The following is a 12,054-nucleotide window of genomic DNA, read 5'->3' on the forward strand; positions in this document are numbered from 1 at the left end:
ATAATAATAATCCTTGTATTTGATATAGAACTTTTCACATCTTCTAGATGTCTCAAAGCGCTTCACAGAATACGCTGTAAAGTGAATTGACTGTATATTTATGGCAAACGCGCAGCCAATTGTGCACAGCATTGTCCCACAAACAGTCGTGGATTGAAAATGACCAATTTATTATTGTTTTTTTTGGAGGGATTATTATTAGGCGTGTGGAGCAAGGAAACTTGCCCAAGGTTTCGCCCTGCCTGGAATTGAACCCAAGTGTCTCGCTTGCAAGGCGAGTCCTCTTACGACTGAGCTACAGGACGCCTGAACACACAAGAGGCATCATAACAGGCAAGGCTCTCAATGGATACGCTATGTCCAGTTTTGATTGATTAAGTTCCCTTAATATACTAACAATATTCCGGGATCACCAGGTTTTGGCTGTTCGACAACTGTGACTGACATTGGGACATTGCTGTGCGCAATTGGCTGCCGCGTTCGCCCACAAATATACAGTCAATTCACTTTACAGCGTGTTCTGTGAAGCGCTTTGGGACGTCCTCCCGACGTGAAAAGCGCTATATCAAATGCAAGGATTATTATTATTATTATTATTGATACTGATGTGTGCCTCCCCGCAGCAAGAGAATGTGTGAATTGTACACGTATATGCAGAGCTCTCAAAATGCAATTTGGATACGTTTGTTTCAGTATGAGAATGTACCAGAAATAATGTGGAGTCTGATCAGTAATTATCATTCTGCAGGTAACTTACCAGCGATTGTGGTGATCCTTGGATGGCTGTCAGTGCCTGGTGTAGAAAGTTAGCTCTCATCCAGAACTTGATATGACAGATATTCTGACACACACACAGTGACACACACATAGAGACATGCACAAAGTGACAGACACAGATGTACGCACAGGCACACATATACAGACAGACACACATATGGACACAGACACACATGCATAAAAGCACACACAGACACTCAGAAACACACAAACGCATGCAGAAACACATAAACAAACATACAACATTTTGTCAATTCACTTTATCGTATATTCTGTGAAGTCTCGAAGATGTCTCAAATGAATGAACATTTGAGTGGCCACAGCCACTGAACACCGGGAGACAGACACAGACAGACAGAGGAAGGGAAGGAGATAAAAACTATAGACAACTCTAACCCTAACCCTAGGTTAGGTGTGTGTTTGTCTCTGTGTTTCTGCGAGTGTGTATCTGTTTGTGTGTTTGGGTATGTAGGTGCCTGTGTGTTTGTCTGTGTGTTTTTGTGTACCCATGTTTGCATGTCTGCTGGTATGTTTGTGTATATTTCTGGGTGTCTGTGTGCATGTATGTGTGTCCATGTGTGTTGCTGTAATTGTGTGTATCTCTATGTATATCTTTTTAGGTGTGTATATATTAATATTATAATAATCCTTGCATTTCATATAGCACTTTTCACGTCAAAGTGCTTCACAGAATATACTGCAAAGTGAATCGACTGTATATTTGTGGGCGAAATGCCGCAGCGAAATTGCTACAGCAGTGTCCCACAAACAGTTGTGGATTGAAGTGACCAATTTATTATTGATTTTTTTCTTGAGGGATTATCAATCGGCAAGTGGCGTGTGAAACAAAATTTAATTTGGACCCCAGCTCTTCAAATTCCTTTCTTAAGTCATCTTGGCCTACTCTACCGATGTCATTGGTATGTGAAGTACCAGCAACAGATCCTTGCCCTTATATTTTGAATTGTCCTCTAGCCCTGCCGAGACATCCATCACCCCGGCCCCAGGGAAGCAACAAAGCCTTCTAGTCTTCTGGTTGGTGTTGCAGATGATTGTGTCTGTCTGCCTAATAGTCTCGTCCCCAATGACAACCATCCGCTCTTTTGCCCCAGTGTTAGAGGTAGTTTTTCCTTCCACCTCACCGGTTTCCTTGTCGATATAAGTTCCAAGGATCTCATATCTGTTGTTCAAGGTTAATGCCGGACTTACTACCACTCTTTCCGTTGTCCTCCTGACTGTCCATTGACCTATCCTGACCATAATCAATGTTGAGTGTACATTCCCTCAGGGGAGTGACTGGCTCCAGGATGTAGCTATCCAGGAAGCACTCACTGTCTCTGATACTCCGTAGTGTCTGCACTTCGAATTCCAGCTCAGCCACTCGGAGCTGGACTGAGCCGGAGCTGCCTCCGTTGCAGACATCTTCTGCAGATGTGGTCGCCCGGGGGCAGACTTCATCAGTTCCCACATGTCACACTCCTCACATAACACCTGCCACGCCATTGTCACCTCTTCCAACTTGAGTAAGTAAATCAATTAAATTACGTTAATTAAGTTAATTAGGTTAAGTTAATTAAGTTTTAAGTCAATCAAGTTGATCCAATTAAGTTGATCAAGTTAACTTAAACCAGTCAAGGTAAATTGATCAAGTCCGTGGTGTGTGATGTGTTGATAGTTGTCAAGTTTACTGTGGATACTGACGTCGTTCTGACGTCACTTTTCAAGTTTCTCCCCGGTTTATTTATTCACTCACACGGCCTCTCGCCCCGCCCCTCACTCTCGCCCCGCCCCTCGCTCTCGCCCCGCCCCTCGCTCTCGCCCCGCCCCTCGCTCTCGCCCCGCCCCTCGCTCTCGCCCCCCGCCCCCCGCCCCCGCCTCTCGCCCCGCCCCCGCCCCCCGCCCCACCTCTCGCCCCTCGCTCTAGCCCCTCGCTCTAGCCCCCACCTCTCGCCCCCACCTCTCGCCCCGCCCCTCGCTCTCGTCCTACCCCTCGCTCTAGCCCTGCCCCTCGCTCTCACCCCGCCCCTCACTCTCGTGACGCTGACTGGCTGCAGTGTGTCTGTTGTCTCAGCGTATATATATGTGTGTGTGCCTGTATGTGTCTTTGTGTGCTTGTCAATGTATGTGTCTCTGTGTTTCTTTGTGTGTGTGCTTCTGTGTGCATGTGGTGTGTCTGTTGGTGTGTGTCTGTATGTGTGAGTGATTGTCTTTGTGTATGTGCGTCTGTGTGTGTCTTTGTTTTTGACTGTGTCTGTGTGTATATCTGTGTGTCTGTCTATGTGTGTGTGTGTGTGTCTGTGAGCGAGTCTATATAATGAAATTAACAGTGACACATCCATATAGTTTGATATTAGCCGTGAACACTTCTATTTTGTCTGATATTAACAGAGTATGTGTGTGTGTCTGTGGCTATATGTCTGCGTGTGTCTGACCGTATGTGTTTCTGTGTGTGTATATGTCCATGTGTCTGTTTGTCTGTGTGACAATGTTTGTCTGTGTTTTTGTATTTGTGTGTCTGTGTGTTTCAGTGTGTATGCATGTGTGCCTGTGCACGTGTATACCTATGTGTCTGTGTTTGTGTGTGTTTTGTGTAACTGTGTCTGTGTATGTGTGGCTGTGTGTGTCACCAGAGGGTGGTGTGGCAATGTGATACTTCCCGCAATGTCCTTATTAAAATCACTTATTCTCCTTGAGTGGAGGTCAGCAGGGTCTCACTGGAGCTGATTTGGAGCTTGAGAATAAATTTCAGAATTGAGTCAGCTCTGTGATGATCTCTCATCCGGTTCTTGAGCCAGATGAGTCAGTGTTCCAGAGCACTGCTGATGATAGCACAGCGAGACTGGTTCATCGGCAGGACTTGGTAGGGCATACCAGGCACTGGAGACAGGGAATGCTCCCACTCAGCTCCTGTTAACCATGACTTTTTTTCCATAATAATAATAATCCTTGTATTTGATATAACAACAACAACAACTTGGATTTATATAGCGCCCTCCACGCCGGACAGCGTCTCAGAGCGTTTCATAGTAACGGACCCCATGGCCAAGCCACGGGGAGGAAGGTGACCAAAGGCGCAGTCGAAAAGAAAGGCCTTCAGCCTAGTGACTGAATGCACAGCCACCGAGGGCGTAGTGGAGGACTCGGGGGACAAGGAGGAGGCCAGACCCGGGCACCGTTTTGAGGAGAGAGAAGGCAAGAGAGGTAGGGGAGTGCAGAGGAGTGGAGGAATTTGAAGACAAGGTTGAGGATCTTGAAGTCGATCCTCTCTGTGACAGGCACCCAGTGCAGTCTGGCAAAGTCTGTGGTAATCGGGGAGCGGTGTTTGGTGCACCTAAGAATGCGGGCAGCAGAGTTTTGTATGACCTGAATTTTATGGATGTCAGTGGAGGGGAGACCAGCGAGGAGGACATTTGAGTAGTCCAGCCGAGAGGTGACAAAGGCATTGATCAGGGTTTCTGTGGCTTTTGGAGTGAAGTATTGGCAGAGAAAGGTGATGCGTCGGAGGTGGAAGAAAGCAGTGCTGGTGAGGGACCAGATGTGGGGGAGGAAGGATAATTGGGGGTCGAACCTGATGCCTAGGTTTCCTATGGGTTCAAAGAGTTTTAGGGGGAGGTCGGGTAGGTGGAGGAGGTGAGAACCGTGTGATTTTGGACGTTGATGAGAGCCAAAGAGTATGGCTTCTGTCTTGTCAACGTTCAGCTGAAGGAAGTTTGCGCTCATCCAGCTGCTGAGGTCTGACAGGCAGCTGACAGAACATCAGGGCATTGGGGGTCGCAAAGTGAGGTCGAAAAATATACTTGGGTGTCATCCGCATGCATGTGGAAGTGTACCCCATGTCCATGGATGACATCCCCAAGAGGGAGCACATAGATCAGAAAGTGGAGGGAGCCGAGGATGGATACTTGGTGTAGTCCGCAGGTAACTGGGTGAGAGTGGGAGGAGAAGCAATTTGTGCAGATGTACTGCTGGCTGTTTGTGGGGTAGGACTTGAACCAGACGAGTGCAGTTCCACTGAGGTGGATGATGGAGAAAAGGCAGTGGAGGAGGATGGCGTTATCGACTGTGTTGAACATGGTGGAGAGGTCCAGGAGGACAGGGAGGCGAGGAGCTCATGGAGGGAATGAGAGTAGAGGAAAGAGCGAAGTTGGGAGGCAATGGCTCTGTCAAGGACCTTAGACAGAAATGGTAGGTTGGCGATGGGCCAGTAGCTGGATAGTTGTCATGGGTCAAGGGAAGGTTTCTTCACAGTGGGGGTGATAGTGGCTGTTTTGTCGGAGGTAAGAACAACACCAGATGACACGGAGAAGTTAATAATGTCGGCGAGTAGTGGGGGAAAGAGGTAGAGCTGGGATTTAAGGAGAGGGGTGGGGATGGGTTCCAGGGAGCAGATGGTGAGCTTCATGGTGGATATGGTGGTGATGATAGAGGAGAGGGTGACAGGGTCAAAGGTGTGGAAGGAGGGAAGGGTAGTATTCGGATTGTTAGGGGGAAAAAGGGAGGGGCTGGAAGTTGGGAGGGCAGAGGCAACTGAGTGGATTCCTTCGATTTTGGACTCTAGGAACTCCGGCATTTCCTCGCAGTGGAGGAAAAAATCTGCGAGGAATGGTGGGGAGGGCGGAGAAGCCGCTTAGTGGTGAAGAGGAGTCTGGGGTTGTCTTTTGCCTCCAGAATTAACCTGGAGTAGAAAGACCATTTGGCCAAGCGAGACAGAGTGGTAGGTTTTGATGTGGTTCAGCCAGATGTGCCAGTGGACCGTTAAGTAGGATTTGAGCCAAGTGCATTCGGAAGCCCGCACCCACCTGGCCCTTGAGTGAGCAGAGGGGCTGGTGAACCTGGGTGAAGATCGAGAATAAGAGGAAGTTAGGGAGATGAGTGGGGGCGAAGGTGTCAAGTGTAGTGGAGAGGCTGCTGTGGAGAAGTGTGAACACAGAGGATATTTGGTGCAGGAGGTGGGCTAGAGTGGCAGCAGTTCAGAGGACTCCAGGGCAGTGGAGAGGTATTGCGGTTAGGTCTTCTTTCATGGGAGTTAGAAGATGTTTATAGGTTTGGAGGCAGTGGGGAGAGGATCTAGGAGTTAAAGAAGTTGAAATGGTAGTCAGAGATGGCCTTGTCGGTGATGGTGACATCTGAGATGCTGAGGACCCAGGTGATCACCAGGTCGAGCAGTTGGCATTGAACATGGGTGGCAGAGTGGATGTGGAGGGAGAGGTTGGGAGAGGAGAGAGAAGAAGTCTGAGGATGGGAAGCATGTGGGGGTGAAATGGAAGTTGAAGTTGCCCAGGATGATGAGGCGGTCGGAGCAGAAGCAGAGGGAAGCTAGAAGGGTGGAGATGTCAGAGATGAAGGGGGTGGGGTGAATGTTGGGGGTTGGTAAATTAGGAGAAATTTAACTGAGAGATGGGAGGGATGGCAGAAGGTAACTTGTTCAAAAGTAGTGAATGAGCCAGAGGAGTAGGAAGATGAGCGCAAGTGATCCCCTGGAGATGAGTGCCACACCACCGCTATGGCATTTGGGGCATTGGGCATGGTGGTAAGTATAGTCGGGTGGTGTGGCCTCAGTGAGGGGGAAGTTATCACCTGTGGTTTCCATGAGGGCCATAATGTCAACGTTCTCATCGATGATGAGATCATTGACGGCCAAGGTCTTATTGAAGATGGAGCGGACGTTTTGAAGGACAATGCAGTGTGGACAGTTGGCAGGGGGATGAGTGGGATGGGAGGGAGTAGTGGATTGGTTGGCAGGGAGGATGGGGATGTGGATGAGGGAGGAGGTTAGCCCCCAGGGTTTGGGTCCGTGGTGGCTTGCGGCGGTAGTTGGGAATGCAGCAGTTGGTGGGCTGCTGCTGCTGGCCGAATGGCACGATGAGCCCGGTCGAGGATTGCCAGGCTGGAGCAGGCGGAGTCAGTGGTGAGGTAGGGGGGCGTCAAGCAGCGATAGGACGCTGGGAGGGCAGAGAGAGAGCAGGACAGAGTGGGAGAGTTCCAGGGAGGGGGGACATTTTGAGGGAGTACCAGCTCGCGTTGGGTGCGGCAGCCAAGATGCACATGCTAAGACGAGAGGCGGCGGGTTAGCAGGACATTGTCATCCTGCAGGAAGCTGTGGGGGCGAGAGGTAGCACAGAGTGGTGGGGTGGGGGGAGAGACTCATTGAGGTTATCAATGAGCAGCCTGCAGGGGATGGACAGGGGACGGAGACAGGCAGAGGATGGGAGGGAAACACCAACTTGCATATTTATACATGTCAACAACAATTTGCATGTTGTATAGCGCCCCCGAGGCTTCCCCCCAATGCCCCCACCCCCCGCCCTTCACCACCCCCAACACCAACCACCCCCCGCTTAAGAATTCACCTGATTCTGACCTACCTTCACTAAAAAGACCCTCTGCTTGCTCCCCACCAGACAATTCTGATTCCTTGTGCATATCCTGCTCTTGATATCAGTGCCCACATTTGCTGGAGGAATCTTTCATGAGGTATTTTGGTAAATATCATTTATAAATCCAGATATGCAATTTCGTAGGTCTTCCCACCATCAATATGTACTGTCACTTACTCCAAAAAGCCTATGAGATTCGTCAGACAAAACCTATCCTTTCTGGACCCATGTTTTCTGACAATTATTAGATTGTTTTTAAATCATCCACTTCCATATATTTTCCTATTGTTGAGGTTAGGTTAATAGGTTTGTATCCCAGGTTTAGTTTTGTCCCCCTTCTTGAACATGGGAACAACATCACCTTGCTTTCAAGTCAGTTGGAACAGTTTATTAATTTCAAGGAATTTGTTAGTTATAAGTTCCCTGAGCCTATGCAGAATCCCAACCTTCTTTATGTTAAAGCCCTGGAGCTGAAACAATGTTTATTTGCTGTTAGGGGAATGTTATTGTTTTGCTGTCCTTGTAATTGTCATTTACATTTTTGCTAACTCCAGTTCTCATTCAATTCCAATTTCCTTTGGAAATTGTAATATTGGGAGATTGTCTTGTGATTATAATATGTATTTGCTACAATGTCCCTTTCTAGTTCTCCTTTGGCTACAAGAACCACTCGAAAGTTGTCAAACAGGTCAGGGTTTAAAGGTTTTGTTGATGAAAAGAATCATAGATAAGGAGATGGATTCTTTGACCACATTCCTCCTTAGCGAGGACACAAAACACCAAACGTGCAGTAGATGATTGTACAGAAAAGTTCAAAGATACGATCAGAGAATTCAACTTTTAACTGAAAATCATTGGTTGAATTCCGCTTTTCCCTAAGACTCACGTGGACTGACTGGGATAGAAAATCTGTAAGTTTAGCTAAGTTGGATGAGGACGAGTTTGGAGGAAATTTAATATCACAGACTATACTGGACTATTTTGATTGAGATTTTGTTATGTGTAGTTGATTACGTTTATTTAGTAAATAAATAGTTTGTTTCTAACTATTACTGGCGTGCTTTGTGGTCTTACGAGTTATCATCACACAGCACATGAGGTGAAACAATGTTCTCTTCACTTCGCCAACTTCTATTTATTTTAGTGATCCAATTAATGAACATATATTCTGTATGCACGAAAATTATGATTTATATAAAAATACAGAAAATCAGAAGATGTTGCTTGGTTCTGGCTTTCCTGATGTAATCATTAGCATTAATGCCTTCACCTGGACGTTAAACCAGCGTTTTTTATTCATCAAAATTAAAGAATTCCAACATTGAGAAGAAAATCTTTGTTGGATTAACAAGCAAAAAAATGTCTTCACCAAAATTTTTACAAAATTTTGTACTTAGTTTTGACGGGACCACATAAGGTACTTGCAAAAATTAGCAAAGGCATGAAATACCTGATGATAATTTAACTATTTATTTACAGAGATTCAACTGCAAATTGGGTGAGCAATTTCTGATTGCAGTGTGGGGATTGAGTGAGATAAAGTGGGTATACTTTGCACCACATCATCTAATTGGATGACAAGGTACAACAAGAATCAGCCTGGCCTTAGAAAAGCAAATACATGGATTATACAATTTCAACTTCTCAAGCAACGACGTTAGTGGTAGAACTCTCTAAATGTGGACACAATGTGAAATTGCATGGGGGACATTTGGAGGGATGAAGTGTTGAAAAGCAACTTCCCTAAACCACAATCCATTCTTGGGTGGGCTCGAGCTACCAACCTTTCTGTTATCAGTCGAACGCACCATAGCTGTGCTTCTCTCATTCACTTTGATGGTGACTTTGTGATACAAAGGAAGCACAGGATGGTGTTCAAGTCATACTGATGTCAACAACGAAATCGAGGTCAGTATCAGATATCCATTCATCCTGCACAAAACAAACACTCAAAACAAAAACCTTACAAAAAATCATTTTGAGACACCCATTGTTATACAATTGAAATCTTGTCATGTTGTTAGGGAAAATGATTGAATTGTCCAAAACGTAAAGGATGTGGACATCAATTGCCAATAGATTTGATCTTCCGAATGGAAAAAATGTCAGAATCTTCTAAGGATTTATGGTGGAATATCTTTGGTGTGAATTTTAATAAAAAATAAAGCTTGTCACAGATCAACCTTCTACTGTGAGGCATTGATATCTTTCCTTAGTTTCATCATGTGAGGAATGCAATATGAATAAATATTTGCAAATTATATCTTCAATGACCAAGACTAATTTTTCCAAATGGAGTACAATTTACCTGAACCTTTGGCAATTCACTGGATTTCATATCGCTATTGCAAATAAGCTGAACAAAAAATTGTGATAACTATCCTGTTGTCTAATATATATATATTACCATTTTGTTAAGATATAGTAGACATTGAAATGGTATCCTAGCCTTTTGCTCATATGAAGCTTTTTATCACATATATTTGTTTTCAAAATAATTGATTATTATATTGTGAGGTAACGAGAAAATGTTATTTCGCTTGGCTGAATTAGCAGTGCTCTTCTTCTGAGTTAGCAAGTGGTGGGCTGAAACCTTATTTGGGGAGTTTAAATTCCATGTCTAAATTGAGCAGGAATAGAGAATCCTTTTCTGTTGCAACTTCAGATTCGCCCTATAAAAACTCTGCAGCCCATTGCCACATTATGCCAGCCTTTACTGGATGTGTCTCCAAATAGATCAACTTCAAGATCCTCGCTCAGATCTACTATCATTTCATGTCCTGATATGGTAATACATTCCTACCAATTTTTTTCTAATTCCCTGCTGCTTGTCGCACACCCCATATATTCCTGCTCACGCTCGATGAAACAGCCTTCAACACATTTGTGCCCAACATTTATAAATGCCTCCCTCTACCCTTCCAACTCTCGCACTCTATCAGTGTTTGAATCCCAACTAAAAAGATAAATATTCTACCGATTCTAGGATCATCTCTTCTTTCCTGTTGCGCTTCTTACGCCATTTCTCTGAACCTCTCCAAATACACATGTTCCATGTTGACAGGTGTTGTGTATTTATTTAAAATGCCGCTTGACGGTCAGATGGGGGGTGGGGGAGGGGTACAGGGTTGTGTGTTCATAAAGTATGACTTCAACGTGGTCGAAGGGATATCGCATGGGACTTCTTCATGGAAAACCAAACTTATGATCGCATAAGAAACTTGCTGACTTGGGTCATTGGGGAGGAATAATTTGGGAAGCTTCTATCACTTTAACTACCCCAAGCTGGACAAAAAAAATGTGCAGTGATAGAGTTTCTTAGCCGTTTGCTGAAAAGGACAAAGGAAACGGATAAGGGGATACTAATAACTGATAATCTCAGGTCAAGTTTATATTGCAAGTGGCTGTTATTACTTACTCGGTTCAAAATGTATTGCCAAGATTCTGTGTCCCACAGAATGTTGTAATAATAATACAATAATTTGCATTAGTGTAGCGCCCTTCATGCAGGGAAGTCCCCCAGAATGCTAGACAGTGGTGGAGTCTGAGTCAGGGAAAGAGGGAGGAGAGAGTTGACCATCAGCACACTCAAAAAAGACGATCTTAAGGTGGGATTTGAAGGCAGGGAGGAAGTGGGCAAGGTGGAGGGATTGAGAGAGAGAGTTCCAGAGGGGAACATTGGCCATTGATTCAGGTGGGAGATTTGCAGTTTGTCTCTGCACCTGAGCCCACCAATGGTCGTGCCTCCTGTATCAATTCTTGCACGCTTGCTAACCTCGCAGCCGAGCTCCCCGAGACCTGCCTCTATCCTATGAGTCCTCACTCTCTCCAGGTCCCAAGGCCTCGCCACTTACTCGCTTCCATCTGTGCTTGCCACTTGCTTACAAATCTGGAGTCCTGTAGCTCAGTGGTTAGAGCACTCGCTTTGCAAGCGAGAGACCTGAGTTCAATTCCAGGCAGGGCGACACCTTGGGCAAGTTTCCTTACTCCACACACCTAATAATAATAATCCCTCCAAAAAAACAAAAACAATAATAAATTGGTCATTTTCAATCTACGACTGTTTGTGGGACATTGCTGTGCGCAATTGGCTGCCGCGTTCGCCCACAAATATACAGTCAATTCACTTTACAGTATATTCTGTGAAGCGCTTTGGGACGTCCTCCCGACGTGAAAAGCGCTATATCAAATGCAAGGATTATTATTATTATTATTAAATCAAAACTGGGTCCTTTCACTTGAGAGGTGAGTGCGCTAACCATTGCACTACAGAACTCCACCCAGGAATCAGTCCTTTCCCATAGAAATGTTTTAACAGTTTCCTGACAATATTATTGACGGAATGAATCTGAGCAGATGTGGACAAGCCAGTCCGCCAATCCTTCAGTTGTTTGCCATATTGTTTAGCAAACAAGATTGGTGAGCTGCAGGCTCAAGTGGTCATAGGGGAGTACGATGTATTAGCAGTAACAGAGACTTGGCTCAAACAAGGACAGGAATGGAAGCTAAATATTCCTGGCTATAATCTACTCAGTAGGGATAGGGAAGGAAAAAAAGGAGGGAATGTTAGTCAAGGATACGGTTATAGCCATGGGGAGGGTCAAGGTCCTGGAGGGCCCCAAAAGGGAATCTCTCTGGTTAGATTTAAGGAACAAAAAAGGAGCTGTTATGCTGGTAGTGGTATACTATAAACCACCAAATAGTGGGAAGGAAATAGATGAGCAGATCTGCAAGCAGATCTCAGACAGATGCAAGGCCAATAGAATCGTGATAATGGGAGACTGTAATTATCCCAACATCGACTGGCAAAACAACAGCACACAGGGCAAGGAGGGGGAAAGATTCCTAAAATGCATACAGGACAACTTTCTTGATCAGTACGTTTCCAGCCCAACGAGGA

The sequence above is a fragment of the Callorhinchus milii genome, unplaced genomic scaffold (genome assembly GCF_018977255.1).
Source record: "Callorhinchus milii isolate IMCB2004 unplaced genomic scaffold, IMCB_Cmil_1.0 Scaffold30, whole genome shotgun sequence".
Lineage (NCBI taxonomy): Eukaryota > Metazoa > Chordata > Chondrichthyes > Chimaeriformes > Callorhinchidae > Callorhinchus > Callorhinchus milii.